Source organism: Rosa chinensis, chromosome 2, assembly GCF_002994745.2.
Source record: "Rosa chinensis cultivar Old Blush chromosome 2, RchiOBHm-V2, whole genome shotgun sequence".
NCBI lineage: Eukaryota > Viridiplantae > Streptophyta > Magnoliopsida > Rosales > Rosaceae > Rosa > Rosa chinensis.
The window spans coordinates 53,298,859-53,316,357 of NC_037089.1; the positions used below are offsets into that span (position 1 = coordinate 53,298,859).

Sequence of the window (17,499 nt, forward strand, 5' to 3'; positions counted from 1 at the left end):
TTTTAGGGCTATAATTTAACCTTGACGGGTTGGAGATAGTTGATGTCACATCAATGAATAGTACAGTATTCAAGGCTAAAATTTAGCCCCATGGCTATTTTTAGCTCTTTCGGTTGGAGATGACCTTAATACATTTGAGAGAACAGATACGAAATTTTCGTCAGTAGAATTATTATTGGGCTGTAAGATATCAATTTTCTGCCAAGTAATTTGAAGATCAAATACCCAAAGTAATAAGATAAATAATCACAATTTTTCCAATAAATAAGTTTGGAGGGAGGAAGATGGAGAAACGTAAGAATTCCAAAAATCTTTGTCATTACGAAGGGAGATGAATAAATATAGCTCTTATATTTCTTGTCATGGAGTTGAATCATGATTGAACTATATAACATTCTCTCCCTCTCAATTTTTTACAGTGACAATTCTTTTTCGTCCACTCATACACTTTGAAACCATGCCGAGTAATTTGACACACTCAAACAGTCAATGCAGTGCAGCCAGCTAATTTTTACTTTCCTAGCTTAAAAAACTAACACTATTATAACTACAATCATATTTCATAGAAATCCCTAAAAACTAAGACTGATACTTACAGCCTCAGCTAAAGTTTCACTTTAAATAGTGGGTCTCATTCCTCACTACTTTGATGCAAAGTTTGATATAACACAAGATGTTGGATGGACCTATATTTGTCCTACTTGATCAATTTCACACAAAATAAATTGCTTATTTTGTCAGTTTGCTAATTTTTCATAGCTAGGTTGAAACTAGTTTTAGATATTGAACCTTGTTTTTATCTACAAGAGGAGGATGCATGCATGTGTCACACTAGAAAATTAAAGTATATTGATTAGGATCAAGATGAAGATGGATTGAGATAGTAAGTGGTAATTGTTCACCATATAATTGCATATCGACCAGATCCATTAGTCTCAGTTGTTACCAAGTCTTGATCAAGACCTCAGTTTCAATTCAATTGCAAACAACACAAAATCCATATATGAGTATGGTCCAGTTCGAATAAATCATAAATATAGAAAAAGTCTCACGCATTATTTGCTACATACACGTATTGATCATGCAATTGAATGATTATAGTAGACTAGGTCAATTATGCATTTCTATTTCGCATTTGCATACCTAGCTTAGACTATGCATTTCTATTTCGCATTTGCATACCTAGCTTAGACCAGTGTGAATCCAGGATTCAAAATCGGGGTGGGCTTGAATTTTTTTTTTTTGACTGAAGTGATAGGAAAATTAGATATATATTTTATTAATATGAAAAAAATAAAAACCCATCCAAAACTACTATTTAATAGATTACTGAAAATATTTTTTTTTAGAATCATTTTTTACTAAATAAAGTAACCATGTGATTGAAAAAATAACTTAACTAATGCAAGGAAAAAAAAAAGACCTAACATCTACAAAAAAATGGAAGCCCAAACATAAAACAAAACGTACAAATCTATACCAAATAAATCTAAATCCACACATAATGGGGGCCTTAAAGACCAAATAGATCTAATGCCACACACAAGGGAGACCAAATAGATCCAATGTCCAACTTCGAATCCAATATGCATTGGGAGAAAGAAAAACAAAACATTTCGAAGAAGGGAGATTCTAGTTGGACCTCCAAATTTGCTATTTGGACCTCAGCTACTTAGTACACATCCGATCTACTTTTTAGAATATTAGAAAAGCTAAGTAGACCTCCTTATTTTTACTAAAATGTCCTTGAACATAGATAGTATCTTCGCGTTTAGCGTAGGATGTCCAAGGTTTGGGTTGAGAGATGGAGGACGGCAAGGCAGCCCCTAAGGAGGGACCTTGTGGTGAAGATGGCGGCGCTAGGATTTCAGGGTATCGAGTTGTTGCCGTGCTTGATTTTGTTCTCGGATATGGCCGCTAATAAAACTCATGGCCAGGTTGGCGACTCCTTTGATCGCGACAAGGAATACAGGTTTCCATCTATCTCTCAATTTGGAATTTCGAATTTTAGCAATCGATTTCAATTAAGATTGGGTTCTTTTGAATACATGTTCTGGGTACCTTGAGTATGCAATGAACTTTATCTTGGTGTTACAATCAATATCCCGAGTTAGAATCTCTGCATTTCAGTCTCTCAATGGTGAGCTGAGCGCATCCTAATTCCTACAATTCGAGCCATATATGAGAAAACCAATCAATTAAATCACGTTGCAAGTAAGGCCTAGCTATTGTGTCAGGAACCAGAGGTTGGGCACAAGTATTGATATAATTTTGTGTAATTTCTGAAATGAGAGCTGCATTAAGATACACAATGTTACAGCAAGATGAGGTTTCCAGTGTATGTTGGAATGCAATATGTTTTGTCAGGTGCATTTAACTTTTGGTAGTCTGGCATGTGTTGTTCTCATGTGTTGTTCTCACTTTCCACCCTACTCAAAAAAAAAAAAAAATATATGTAAGTTTACATCATGTAACATACATTATTTATAATATAGGGAAAATGAAATAGAGCTTAAAGATTACCGATTTGAAGTAGTGGTACCAATGTGCATGCAAGTATTTGTCCATGCAACCACAAATCGTTCTTTGTAGTTGTCCAACCAATTGCTCTTCACATACGTTCATTGGGATATGTACTAAACTTAGACTCCAATTCCTTGAGATTTTTCCAATACTCACCCTCAGTTGTAGAACTAACAACAGTGTTCCAAGCACCATTAAATGCATCCCACCCCTCTTTCGTTCTAAACTTTTTCTTACACTCTTTCATCACGTTCTTATTGATATGCCATTTACACAAGAGATGTCGAGAACTCGGAAATAATTCTCTAATGCTATTCATTAGTGCTAATTCTCGATCAGTCACAATAACACCTGGAGTATAGTCATCACGCAAAAGAGTTTTCAACCTACTCAAAGCCCATGTGTAATTGTCTTCCGCCTCTCTTGACATATAAACAAATGCAATATTAAAGGTCTTCTCGGTAGATGTCACCCCGACAATCTCGAATAGAGGAAAACAATATCTATTTGTCTTGTACGTGCAGTCCATGATAAGAACATGTGGAAATGTACGTAAAATTTGAAGACAATAAGGATGACACCAAAACAAGTCAGTGATAATATCACCTTCACTCCTGTGATGCTCAATATAATTGTGTTCCCTCAACTTATGTAGCAAACATTGCATTTGTGATCTCCCAGCCATAACCTTCGTCCGATGTACTCTTCTGGCATTATATATTGTCTTCATAATTGTTACGTTTTCTTTATCCCGTTTCTTGAGAGCAGATCAGAATATCCTTGGGGTCTCATCAAACTAGTTGACATATCCACTAACATTGCATATTCTTTCTTAGATAAGCGTCCGGCATATGAGTGACCGTGAAGGGATTGAGAAGGAGGATGGTTATGTACACCACATATAACCTCCAATGTCCATTCATTCCCAACAGTGTTAATCCCCCTCAATGCGAATGGACACCCACATTTCTTCGTACCACTAGCCTTAGGACGCTTTTTCTTTTTACCGTCTCCATCAGTTTGTTTCTGACTCTTTGCATAAGACTTTTGAGCATCAAACTTTAAAACACGCCTGTAGTCACCACCACGCTCGCAACAAAACTTTATCTTTGGTCTTTTTTTTTTTATTACCAACAATTCCTGAATTAGACCTTCGAATGATAATCACTATATTGTTCTTTCTTCCAACAGCACGAACCCACTCAATAACTGCATCTTTACTTTCAAAGACCTGAAAAAACCATACCACTGAATAAATGGAATGATAAATATATTGTCAGAAATATATTGGATTTCCATTAGCTAAGATTTAAGAGATTTCACGTTGAATTTTGGTGTAAGCTAATGTCATAATCAACTTACAATGCTGATTCGAAAGTAGAGACAATTATAATTTGTAAGCATAACTGTGATCAAATGTGGAGAGAAGTAAAAAAAAGAAAAAAGAAAAAAAAAAAAACAGTTACAATTGCTTCTAGTTTTGTTTTTGGTAGGGAATTCAAATGATTTATGGCCTTGTGTTTAAGCTGCAGAATGTGGAATTGTACATTCATCCACAATCTCTTCTTACGTATTTAACCTGTGTTGGTGAGGAAGATTAGAATTGGCTTGTTATATTCTCACAAATGCATGTCTCTACATCAGTTGGTGATAGAATTAAAGCAGATGACAATGTTTTTAGGATTTGTATCCGCTTAAGGACCGTTTACAGAGCAAATAGTAGTTAGAGTTTAACTAGCAGGATCAACATTTAATGAGAAACTAACATCATGTAGCATGGTGCTTTCTTGAATTATAATAGCCATGATCAGAAGGGGCTAAATTGGATGTTATTCCTTCTCAAATAAACGTGGTAAACACATGCAGCCAGCCAAGTGATCGATCTTAAAGAAATAGAATGGCTGACCATAAAATGGTGTCTAATCACTGTACCCTAAACGAAAAATATGCTTGGCTTCTGTCCCTATATCCATCTATCTATAATCGATCATAAGCATCTATGACTTTAGTGAAACAAGAAGTTATCTATCTATACCTACCAAGAAGATGTACTATCTACAATTTGCAAGACAAGAAAAGATAATAAACAATTGTTACCCCGCTTGGCGTGAATTGATCTGTATAATCTTCCCTGCTTTCCAATTCAACCCCACTATATTGAGTAGATTCATTATCATCTTGATGTTGATCCTGCATACCAATAAATCATAAATCATATACTCATCTCCCCTCAGTTATTTATATAGGAGAAGGAAGAAGAAACTGAAAATTCTTAGCCCATACCTTATCTTGAGGCTCAGTCATGATAATTTGACTCTCCACTACTGCATCTTCACTTTCTTCCATAGGGTTTAACGTAGAATGTTTGTTTAGGGTTTTGAATTTGAATGTTATCTTATAGTTTAACGTTAAAGGAGATAGCCATTGATTTTAGGGTTCATTGATTTTAACGTGGAAGTAGGAATTTTTTTTTTCCCTCTATTTCTTTGTCCTTATTTGTCTTTTCATATGAGTTGACAAAGTCAAAGAAAAACTAAAAAAAGATGGAGGTCCAAAAAGCAGATTTGGAGGTCCAACTAGAATCTCCCTTCGAAGAATTCAAGAAAATAGAAAGTTTATTGGGTTTCCAACTTCGAGCCCAGTATGCATGGTGGGAGAAAGAAAAAAAAATTAGTGGGATTGCTATTGATGTGATTTAATTAGTTGGACTTAGAATTAGTTAAACCACTAAACCAAGCTTGCAAGTCTCTATATATGTAAGTGTTACACATACTCAATAATTTATACTAGAAATCTCGGGTGGGCTTGAGTCCTCCTCACCATGTGTTTGAACCCAAAATGAGCATTTTGGCCTGACAAGGCATGTTTTGGAGAAATTGAGCCAATGTCAGTGGCTCAAGTATATTATTTTCAATATACAACTATGAGGGCCTATATTTGGGGCATTGCAAGACACAATTATTGGCTCCTCACGGATATTTGAATACCAGGATAAGAAAATATAATTGTATTCGTTCGTTCCCCCATGCGCCAATAATCTATTCTTTTCTGAGATTTAAGGCAATTTAATCAAGATTTACTGACACTTAGTTTGACTCTTTACTATTGACCAGCTGCAACAAAACTGGAGCCAAACACCATGTATGTAGATCTGCCCCGGCTTAGACTATACACAATGACAGTGCGACAAATAGTGTCACGCCCCGAATTTTGAAAACACGTATTCCAAATTCGAAACATGAATTATTACAAATACAAATACCAGTCTATTTTTTTTACTTTCAGAGTAACACACAGTGACACCACACTCCACTCAATATTACAAAACCCAACTCATCAATTCTTATTACAACACACTCTCACAAAATCCAAATTATGTGGTTCGAAACAAATATAACTAAACTCACAATTTACTAAAAACGCAATCAAGCCAAAAACAAGATTCTATTCCGTACGATCACCTCCTTGATTCTCCTGACCTGCAGGATTTCCCGCTACACAATTTGAATAGTGTACCGGGATTGCAACAACACCAAACCCGGTAAGCCATGACAGCCCGTATGAGTAAACAAGAAGGAACTGTTGATTTATTAAATTATAATTCTTACAAATCAAGTAAAAAATCCAACAGTAATACGTCTGCAAAGAGACATCAAACCACTCATGGAAAACCACAAGGAATACATTTTCACAATCATCAAATCACAGTACACCACACTGGTCCTACAACACCCAACCCCCATAACACCACTTTGGTCCATCTTGACCATACGTTAGAGCTCTAACTATATCGCTACCTGTCACCTTGGCCTAGGCTTAAGTAATGCGACGTACTGCGGTTAATAATAAACCGTCGCTCTTCGGACATCCCCGCCCTCAGAACACAAACACTCCGGTTAAAAATAAACCGTCGCTCTTCGGACATCCTCGTCCTCAGAACCCTACATTCTCCACTCATTCTTCCTCCAATATAAATCATGAATATTAACAAGAACTCATCAATCAAGTTCATCAAATATAAATATGGTACGTCACATCTCAATCCAGAATAATTAAATCATCACAATTTCACATTCTACAATGTCACACCAATTTCGTATATAATCAAGTAAATATATATATACGTAATCACCCACTCAGAAGTGACCACTAATACCAACTATTGTTCACACAAGAAAATCGGGAAATTCATTTTGTATAAATAAATCATTTTACTTACCTATGGACCGTAGGTGATCAAGTCCATATGCTTTAAAACAAATATTTATTCCATAAATATTTTCACACGATTACCACAGAAAATAAATTAATTAAAGGTACTCGATTCGTAATAAGAACCACGTGAGGTTTACTCACCTCTAATCCCGCTGCGTCTTCTTATAACTCGAATAAGAATCACAATTCGTCCGCCAAGTCAAACCGTCAAACACCTAATCATACTTGAGTTTAGCCAACAACTCACAAAATAACATAAATGACAATCCAACGGTCGGATCGAAAATTAAGGCGATCCAACGGTCGGATCGAAATTATATGATGATCCAACGGTCGGATCCTCACGGATCGCCCTTAGGATCATCCCCCAAAATTATCACGAAAATCCAACGGTCGGATCTTCCTGAATCGTCCTTATAAACCTCTCCACAAAATTTCATGAAAATCCATTTAGCATAAGTTTGTAATTGAACACCAATTTGAAGTAAACAAATGAACCACATATAAGGCCCCAAATTTGAAATCTTTTAGTTCAGAACAATATGGTCTTAAATGCATAATTGGCAGAAAGAGAATACAATTGAATTTTATGACATAGTTATGCTATTGGCACTGTCGTTTGTACCTAAAGCCCAGCAATACTAGATATATCAATGAAACTAAAACAACGTACAAAATGAGAAAACACACACTGCTGAGGTAAAGATTGAAAGATTGATCCCTTTGGATTTGGCAGTTATTGAACATTATAAGAAAATATGTTTCTTTTCCAGCACTAAAAGAGTGAATGACTGAATTTCCAACTATATATGTTAGGTGAAACAACTACGATAAGAGAACGATTGATCAAAAACCCATTTATTGGTAAATTTCGAAGATTGGTTCCGCCACAAACAAGGTCAAATTGTAATGGCTGAAAACCTCAAACTAAAATCTCATTTGAAAGCAGCTGGTATAAAAATTATGAAGGCCATACACAATCAAACCACAAATGAGGACCCATAATCATTTAGCAAAAACCAAGGCCACCAAACAAAACAAAAAAACCAATAAGAGAGTCATCTTTGGGTTTGTCAAAAAGCTGTGAAGGCTTCAAACACTTACCCTACCCTTTACAATTCAACTCCGGAGATTAAACAGAACAAGCCCGGCAAGAACAATATACTGACCCAATACCCATAAAACCTCCAAAAATCAAGTCTTTCAAATCCAATCATCATCATCCTCATCGAGCTTCTTCGTCACATCCGCCACCACGACTTCATCTTCTTCCTTGTTCTGAAGGCCATTCTTGAGGGATTTTCGGTGGACAGAACCTCTCCGACAAGCTCCTCCTTGACGATGCCCGGCGACATTTTTTTTTTGGGTTGGTCGGAAGTTTGGTGATAGAACCGGTTGCAGAGAGACCAATGGATTGAGTTTCTTCTTCCTTCACCTTCCTTGATGAGCTTCTTCTTCACTCACCTATTTTTTATATTCTCACCGACTCTTTCAAATCGGGTCATTGCTAGCTTGGTGATACTCTGGGTCTCATCGGATCTCTTGGATAGATAGTCTCCCCGTCCATTCTTCCGATCTTAGGATCATTTGATGGTACAAGCATGAGAGAGCTTATATCTTTGTTCAGGAGGTTAGCATAAATAGCCCGAACAGTGGCTTTTCTGATTTCATCAGTTCCACAGAAGATGACCATAAGTCCATAATCATGGCATAAAGCTGGGCATATTTTTCTCAAAGTTCTAAAAAACGCTAGGCGCTAGTCGGGCGGTAGTCCGGGGCCTTGCGCCCGCCTAGGCGGGGACTAGGCGGTTTTCTTTTTTTATTAATTTTATTTTTACAAACATATAATTATATAAATAAATAAGTGTTAATTAGTGTGAGTGTGTTTTTTTTTCCTTTAAAAACTTTCCTTTTTTGTTTTGGTCTTAATCGTCTCCACTATCTCTCCCCACCAAATCAATATTTCTTTGGTTTAAAGGAAACGTCAGATACTTCTTCTCCTCTTATATACTATAACATAATATATTTTTTATTCTTTGTATTTGAAACCAACATGATCTTCATCCAACTAGTGTTGACCTTATCTCCAAACTCCAAAGCATATTTAGATAAGCATAAAAAGAAAAAGAAAAAAGCAAACCAGTGTAGCCTGGGCTCTTCGCTTCCGATGAGATTCAATCATACCCACCACCATCAAGCTCAAGCTCTAATCTCTCTCTCTCTCTCTCTCTCTCTCACATTGGTTGATCAAGACAGTACCTTTCTTCTTCATTGCTTCTTCAATTTTATTTTCTGAGTTTTGGCCTACCATGCAGTTGCCGGAGAGAGTTAGAAACTCTGAAACTGAGAGTCAGAGAGAGAGAGTAGTCTGAGATTCCTATACTAAGTCGAAGTTGAAGTCTGAAAGAAAAAAAAAAAAAAAAAAAGGCAAAGCGCCCAGCGCCTAATGCCTACCTAGGCGGCCGCCGAGAAGCCAAACGCCCAGAATGATCGCCTAGCCTCTAATCAGAACGGTGAAGCCACGCCCAGCGCCTAGGCGCCGCCTAGTCGGCCGCCTAGGCCGATTTTTAGAACCTTGATTTTTCTTTTGATGGCAGAGACGAAGGAGAGAGAGAGATATGATGGAGACCAAGAGAATCTTCCCTTTTAAGAAAAGGAATTCTCCTGTTGGCCTAGTGGCCTTTACTTTACTTGGCCGACACAACCAACAACAACAAGGAAAAATATAGAAAACGAACAGAAGGGAAAGAGAAAGAAGAAAGAAAGAAAAAAAAACAAAGAATCTTAATTATAAAAAGGGGGTATTACATAGTGACACAGTGAGAGTGTGAAATAAGAACAGTGACAGTGTGAAATAAGTACAGTGACAGTGTACAGTGTCACATTGTCATTGTTACTGTGTTTGAATGATTATAATAGACTAGGTGTTGTAGTAAATAGGTAAGTGTCTATATCATGGAGTATGCACTTAAGAAGTGGAGAATGTGTGGTTTGTATGGTATGCACCTTGAGAGGTGGAGAAATTGGGTAACAAATATACTAATGTATGTAGGGCAATTTACACTACTTTGTAACCCTATATAAACCCCCTCATTAGGAGATGAATACTCACCAATTCACTCTTCAGTTTCTCTGAAACACGTTATCAGCACGAAATTGCTCTAGAATTAGAATCGAAATTGATAAGAATAGAGAAAGTTCATGATCCGAACAAGGTCATTTTACCAACTTTACAAGAAACCCCCAAATCCTATCACATATCAAAGCCCTTGATCCCAGAAGCTCAGAACCGGTCTCAGAACCTCCAAAACCGGCCAAAAACAGCCTGAACCGGCCTCCGGAATTCCTGAACCGCTGCCGAGACCTAGAAGCGACTACGCTCAGAAAATCCCTAATTTCTTGAAACGCTCAGAAAGTTTATAGTTTTTCGTGGTAGCCTTTTTCGCTCCGAGACTAACCCTATTTTCTTGTTGTTCTTCAGGATGAGTAACCTGAACAAGTTGAGCTTCAACCCACTAGGGACAACAGGCGCAGGATACCACAAGTGGATCCGTGATGTGCGCCAGCATCTTAAGGCTGATGGGATCCTGAGTACGATCCAAGAGCCAAGTCAGGACGTGCTTACTCCTCAACAAGCTCTTGCTTTTGAAGCAAATAGAGCAAAGAGAGAGGCTAATGAAGCAAAAGCCATCATTCTCATGACAAGGCACATGAATGATGCGCTCCAAAATGAGTACCTCAATGAGGAAGACCCAAGAAAGCTATGGGTAGAACTCGAGCAGCGTTTTGGCAACGTCCGTGATTCCCTGCTTCCCGACTTAGAAGAGAGATGGCAAAGCCTCCGCTTCTGTGATTTCAAGACAGTTCTTGACTACAATTCGGAAGCACTTCGTATCAAGTCTATGATGGAATTATGTGGACAGCAAATCACTGATACGATGTTGATCGAGAAAACTCTCTCTACCTTCCCTGTCTCTGCATTAATGATAGCTAAGAACTATCGAATTGATATCAATGCTAGACGCATCACAAGATTTCATGAGCTAATTGGTGTCATGAACGTAGCTGAAAAGCACGACAACATACTTGTGAAGAACTATAACTCTAGACCCGTGGGAACCAAGTCAATTCCGGAGTCTAATTATAGTCGCACCTCCAAGGGAGGACGCAAGGAGCGAAACCCTAAAAGAAGGGATAATTATGGACGTTCAGGCCCATATTTTCGCCCTAAAGAGGAAGGAAACCGCCAAGATAGGCGTGCACGGAACCGTGGAGGTAAACGTGTGAAGAGAGAGCGAGGCCAAGCCTCCGGTTATGGTGGTAACACCACCAATGGAAACAACCGTTTTCAAAGTGCTCCGAAAGCACCTCGATCAAGGGAACCTGACCATAATGATGCTTGTCTCCGATGTGGACTACCTGGACATTGGGCAAGGGCATGTAAAGCATCCCAGAATGTTGCAAACGCGTACAAAATGTATCGTGAAGCAAGGGAGGCAAATTACATGGAACAAGAAGATCAAGATGGCAATCTCGATCTAAGGATGGAAGACGACAAAAATCAAAACCCAGAAACTGGCGATTTTGATTAAGTCTTTTCATTTTCCAAGAGATGTAGGCAATCGCCACATTATCCTATAGTAGATGCCAATGGGATTAATCTTTCTTCAAAGTAGGCGTACTCAATGTAATTGTGATGTCTAGGAAGGTTTTGAGATAATTGGTACTTAAGCGAGCCTTTGCTCCACCAACATCTCTCTACTCACCTGGTCACCTTTGCATTGGAATTACCGAAAGGAGTTAGACGACTACCATTGCTTTGCATTAACTAAGTTTATTGGATTACGCTTTCTTTGATGAAATAAATGATGATGTAATTCCGTTTGGCTTATTAATAAAAGTTGAGTTCTTTCCTTTATGACTCCTTTTTAATTACGAGCTTTTCTCTTAAGGAATGGATGAACTACAATGTCTCGCAAATAGTGCGACTACGCACACCATTCTACGACATAGACAATTATTCTTGGAGATGTTGCCTACATATTCCACTGTGACTACGATGGCTGGGCCATCAGGTTTAGTTCAAGGACATGGAATGGCCCAATTCCTATTGCCAAATGGCACCTTGATTAAAGTCACTGAAGCTCTCTATCCTCCTAAGGCAAATCGAACCTTGTTGAGTTTTAAAGATTTAAGAGCCAACGGATTCCATGCGGAAACGCATACTGAGAACGGAAAAGAGTTCCTTTGCATTACCTCTAATGATTGCGGACGAAAGCGCATCTTAGAGAAACTTATGTGTCAATCTAGTGGACTTTATGTCACTACAATTCGACCAATTGAATCCAATAATGTCATAAGAGAAGATCTCTTGGATTCTGACACATATTGGCTTTGGCATGACCGACTAGGGCACCCTGGTCGTGATATGATGCTCCGTATACTAAAGACTTCACACGGACATCCATTCTTCAGAGTGAGAAGAAGCAAGAATCGAGAATTGATTCCTGGACTTAACAAGACCGCAACAATTGCAGCATCTGGTGCTGCAGCCGTCTTGGGGCGCCATAGGGCTGCCCAAGTCCCATGTAATGACACCAACCATGAGCATAACGCCATGATTGTCCCTCCCAATGGCTACAATGCCATAGAAGGAGATGTAGTCACACATTTTGCTTCTAATAGCGCTACAGACGCTCAGGCCCAACCAAAATCCTCATTGGTTGCTTCTAAGGCCCTCGCTCATTTTGCAAAGCCTGTTCCTTCGGGAAATTAGGACCGAGACCATCCTACGCAAAGGATCCTAAAATACTCATTCCGTTCTTACAGAGAATCCAAGGGGATATCTGTGGACCAATTCAACCATCATGCGGACCTTTCAAATACTTTATGGTATTGGTTGATGCGTCGACACGCTGGTCACATGTCGCGCTGTTGTCCACTCGAAATGCTGCTTATGCTAAACTCCTCGCCCAGATTATCCGTCTACGGGCTCACTACCCTGACCATCCAATTAAGTCAATTCGACTTGATAATGCTGGGGAGTTTACATCGAAAACATTCGATGACTATTGCATGTCACTGGGGATTGATGTAGAGCATCCAGTTCCCCATGTTCATACCCAAAATGGTCTCGCAGAAGCTGCTATCAAACGACTACAAATGATAGTACGGACATTGGTAATGCACACTAATCTTCCTGTTTCTGCTTGGGGATATGCAATATTACATGCAGCGACACTAATTCGTCTACGACCCACTGCAACCCAATCTTACTCTGCGTTACAGCTAGTTACTGGGTACGAGCCTGATATCTCACACTTACGCATTTTTGGGTGTACTATTTATGTGCCTATTACGCCGCCACAGCGTACTAAGATGGGTCCACAACGACGAATGAGCATTTATGTTGGATATGAATCTCCAACTATCGTCTGCTATCTTGAACCCTTGACAGGTGATCTCTTTACCGCTAGATTTGCGGATTGTCACTTTGATGAGACAGTCTTCCCATCATTAGGGGGAGATAAGAACACAAATGTTCAACAGGAACGACAGGAATTGTCGTGGTCTGTCCCCACTATGTCTCATCTCGATCCCCATACCGCACAGTCCGAACTTGAAGTGCGAAGAATAATCGAACTCCAGAACGTAGCAGACACTCTGCCTGATGCGTTTTCTGATGTTGCTAAAGTGACGAGATCACACATACCTGCTGCAAACGTGCCTGCAAGAATTGATATCCCGAATAATGGACATAACACCACTCCTATAACGCCAGGAGATGGCACCATTGCTCAACATGGCAATAATGTGGCATCTATGGCTGTAGGTCCCGCAAGATAGCGCGGTAGACCGATTGGTTCGAAGGATACTCGCCCTAGAAAAAGAGCGAATGAGGCACAAATAAATCCTTTGATCATCGATACTCAAAATCCGTCCCATGAGAATGTTCCGGATTATGGTTATGTCCAAGAGACATCATTGGGGGACGCCTCAGTGTCAGAACCTATCCATGAGAACATAGAGATCTCTGTAAATTACACTAGTGTACATGGGACGTGGGAAAGAAACTCCATCATCATTGATGATGTATTCGCGTATTCAGTGGCGCGTGAGATTATTGAAACCGATGACATCGAACCACGCTCCGTTGATGAATGTCAACGTAGAGCTAATTGGCCAAAATGGAAAGATGCGATCCAGGCATAACTTGATTCTCTAACGAAAAGAAAGGTATTTGGCAAAATTGTACCAATACCACCCAACACCAAACCAGTTGGTCACAAATGGGTATTCGTTAGAAAGCGTAATGAGAAAAACGAGATTGTAAGATACACAGCTCGTCTTGTGGCGCAAGGCTTCTCACAACGCCCTGGAATCGACTACGAGGAGACCTACTCTCCCGTAATGGACGTTATTACGTTCCGCTACCTTGTCAGTTTGGTAGTTTCCGAAAAACTGAACATGCAGCTTATGGATGTGGTTACTGCATATCTATATGGGGATCTAGATACGGAGATATACATGAATATTCCAGATGGAATTCAATTACCCAAATCAAGTGGCTCTAATCCACGGAGCGCGTTTGCAATTAGATTGAAACGCTTACTATATGGATTAAAACAATCCGGACGGATGTGGTATAACCGTCTAAGTGACTACTTGATTGGTAAGGGATATGTCAATAACGAACTATGCCCATGTGTGTTCATAAAAAGGACAAGTTCAGGATTTTCAATAGTAGCGGTTTATGTCGATGACATGAACATAATTGGCACCCTTAAAGAGTTAAGGGAAACCGCTGAACACTTGAAATCCGAGTTTGAGATGAAAGATCTTGGGAAAACACGGTTTTTCCTCGGTTTAGAACTTGAGCACCGTAGAGATGGTATCCTGATTCATCAATCAACTTATACCCAAAAGATGCTTAGGCGTTTCAACACTGACAAAATTAAGCCTTCAAGCACCCCAATGGTCGTCCGTAGTCTTGATCCAAAGAAGGATCCATTTCGTCCAAAAGATGACGATGAAGAAGTGCTAGAGGCAGAAGTACCCTACCTAAGTGCAATAGGTGCATTATTGTACTTAGCACAATGCACGAGACCAGACATCTCATTCGCTGTGAACTTGCTAGCTAGATATAGCTCTGCGCCAACACGACGCCATTGGACTGGTGTCAAAGATATCTTTCGATACCTAAGTAGTACGATCGATATAGGCTTGTTCTATCCCTACAGAAAGAAGATGGATTCGGACCCATCAAGTGTCAGGAACGCCACACATGGTGGACTGCGTTCCCTCTCCCCATCCCAAAACGATATAAGTGTTTTGGAAGGTTTTGCTGATGCTGGGTACCTCTCTGACCCACACAAAGGTCGCTCCCAAACTGGTTATGTTTTCACCATGGGAAAAACCGCGATATCTTGGAGGTCTACAAAGCAGACCCTAGTCGCTACCTCTTCAAATCATGCAGAGATCATTGCTCTTCACGAAGCAGTTCGTGAATGTATATGGCTTCGATCCATAGTTACGCATGTTTGAAGCAATTGTGATTTGAAGTCTACCACAGATGAGCCAACTAGTATTTATGAAGATAATGCTGCTTGCATTGAACAAATGAAGCAAGGTTACATCAAAGGCGACAACACCAAGCACATATCGCCCAAATTCTTCTACAATCAGCAACAACAGAAGCTCCTCAAGATCAAAGTGAACCAGGTTCGATCTGAGGACAATGTGGCAGACTTGTTCACTAAGTCATTGTCCAAATCCACGTTCGAGAAACATGTGGCAAGAATTGGCTTGCGGAAATTATCTGAACTCCCATGATCGTTGTCATCAAGGGGAGGCACAGACATCAGGGGGAGATGTCTACATGTTCGTCTCAAAAGCGTGAAGGGTGTGTTGTGCTCTTTTTCCCTTTCAACCGAGGTTATTTTTATCCCACTGGGTTTTTGTTACTCGGTAAGGTTTTTAATGAGGCAACGAGAGAAGCACCACGTTATCCAGAAACAGACTCCACACTCAACTCGCGTTGTGCTCTTTTTCTCCTTCGACCAAGGTTGTTTTTTCCCACAGGGTTTTATTACTTGGTAAGGTTTTTAACGAGGCAACTTAGAAGCGCACCTCCAAGACAATACTACTGACATGAAATATCCAAGGGGGAGTGTTGTAGTAAATAGGTAAGTGTCTATATCATGGAGTATGCACTTAAGAAGTGGAGAATGTGTGGTTTGTATGGTATGCACCTTGAGAGGTGGAGAAATTGGGTAACAAATATACTAATGTATGTAGGGCAATTTACACTACTTTGTAACCCTATATAAACCCCCTCATTAGGAGATGAATACTCACCAATTCACTCTTCAGTTTCTCTGAAACACTAGGCTAATTATACATTTGTATTTCGCATTTGCATACGTAGCTTCAGTGGCGGAGCCATGATTTAATTTTAAGTGAGACACTTACAAAATATCAATACTTCATTAAAAAAATTATATAAAAATAAAGACAACCAAAGTGAGTTGGTGTAAATTGTCTAAAGCAATAAGCTAATAGCCTAATAACTGTATTAAAGTTTTGAAAAATTAATTCAAAAGAAGAACTAATAGAGTTCATATCTAAAAAATAATATGTATTATATATATGAATACAAATACTCAGTCTAAAAAAAAAAAAAAACAAAAGCAACTAGTAAGTTTCAAACCCAAGACTACACTGTTGTGGACTACAATGGAACTCACTATCCTACACAAGACATATGAGAGTTATCCTGTAATAACCTCGATTTTCAATCAAAGCAAAACTTGGTGGCAGTTTTAATTAGTGAAGCAATCATTTCGATTTGGTGGAGGACAAGATGATGTCAAATCTTAATTGTTTAAACATGCAACAAGGAGACAAAGACTTTAAACTTGGAGCCTTCAAATATATATAATTGACATGATTATCAATTGCATACGGTGGTCTATTAGAAGTGATGAACAAGAAGACAAAAAGAATAAAGTTTGATTGTTCAAATATGTATGTGTGCAGCAGCATGCCACCAATCGTAGAGCAAAGAATAATCAAATTGCCACTTACTAAAAATATAATCAAATTGCCTTATTTTTTGGAATTAACACAAAGAGTGGTGGTGAATACTTTTAATTAAAATAATAGTGAGTTCCGTGTTTCGAGCAGCAGTGGGAAGTAGTGTTACACCTTTACTTTTTTCAGTGGGAAGTAGTGCTACAGCTTTGTTTTTTTTTTTTTAGATCGTACATGAAATGGTGAAACAGTGATGTGGTAGCCTCAGACAATTTCTCTCTTTCTCTCCCTCTCGTGCGTCCGAGCCCAGAAAAAAAAAAAAAAAAACAAAGCAAGCTTTGTCGACTAAGCTCTCCCTCCTCCGGCCACCTCACGACGCAGACTACTTCCCTCGTGCTCGCCTAGACCTTGCGTAGCTTCCAGTGGAGCCTTGAGCTGCGGCACTGCCGACAGCGGCGGCGGAAAGCCTGTTTCATTTTGAGGCCGATTTGAAGTCGATCCTAATATCTCGAGCTACCGGCCACCAAAACTAGAGATTCTTGGCTCATTAGACTCTTCTCAACTTTCTGAACAAGCACCAATTCGTCGGAGCTCGCCCCGATTTGGATCGAAAACAACCTTTCAATCTCGATATCTCGAGCTACAGGCCACCATTTCTTGTGATTCTTGTCTTGATGAACTGGAATTGAGTTTCTGAACAAGTTTTACGAAGGGATCAAGCTGAGTGGT

The 17,499-nt window shown here is 39.2% G+C and overlaps 1 long non-coding RNA gene across 1 annotated transcript; it reads right to left on the bottom strand.

The window, feature by feature from the left end:
- Window positions 1–3,686: 3,686 nt before the first annotated feature.
- Window positions 3,687–4,928, bottom strand: LOC112186288. Its single transcript, XR_005806326.1, has 3 exons — window positions 4,807–4,928; window positions 4,621–4,713; window positions 3,687–3,754 (listed from the first exon to the last, which is right to left on the bottom strand). It is a non-coding gene; the product is annotated as an uncharacterized LOC112186288 (long non-coding RNA).
- Between the last annotated feature and the right edge of the window lie 12,571 nt (window positions 4,929–17,499).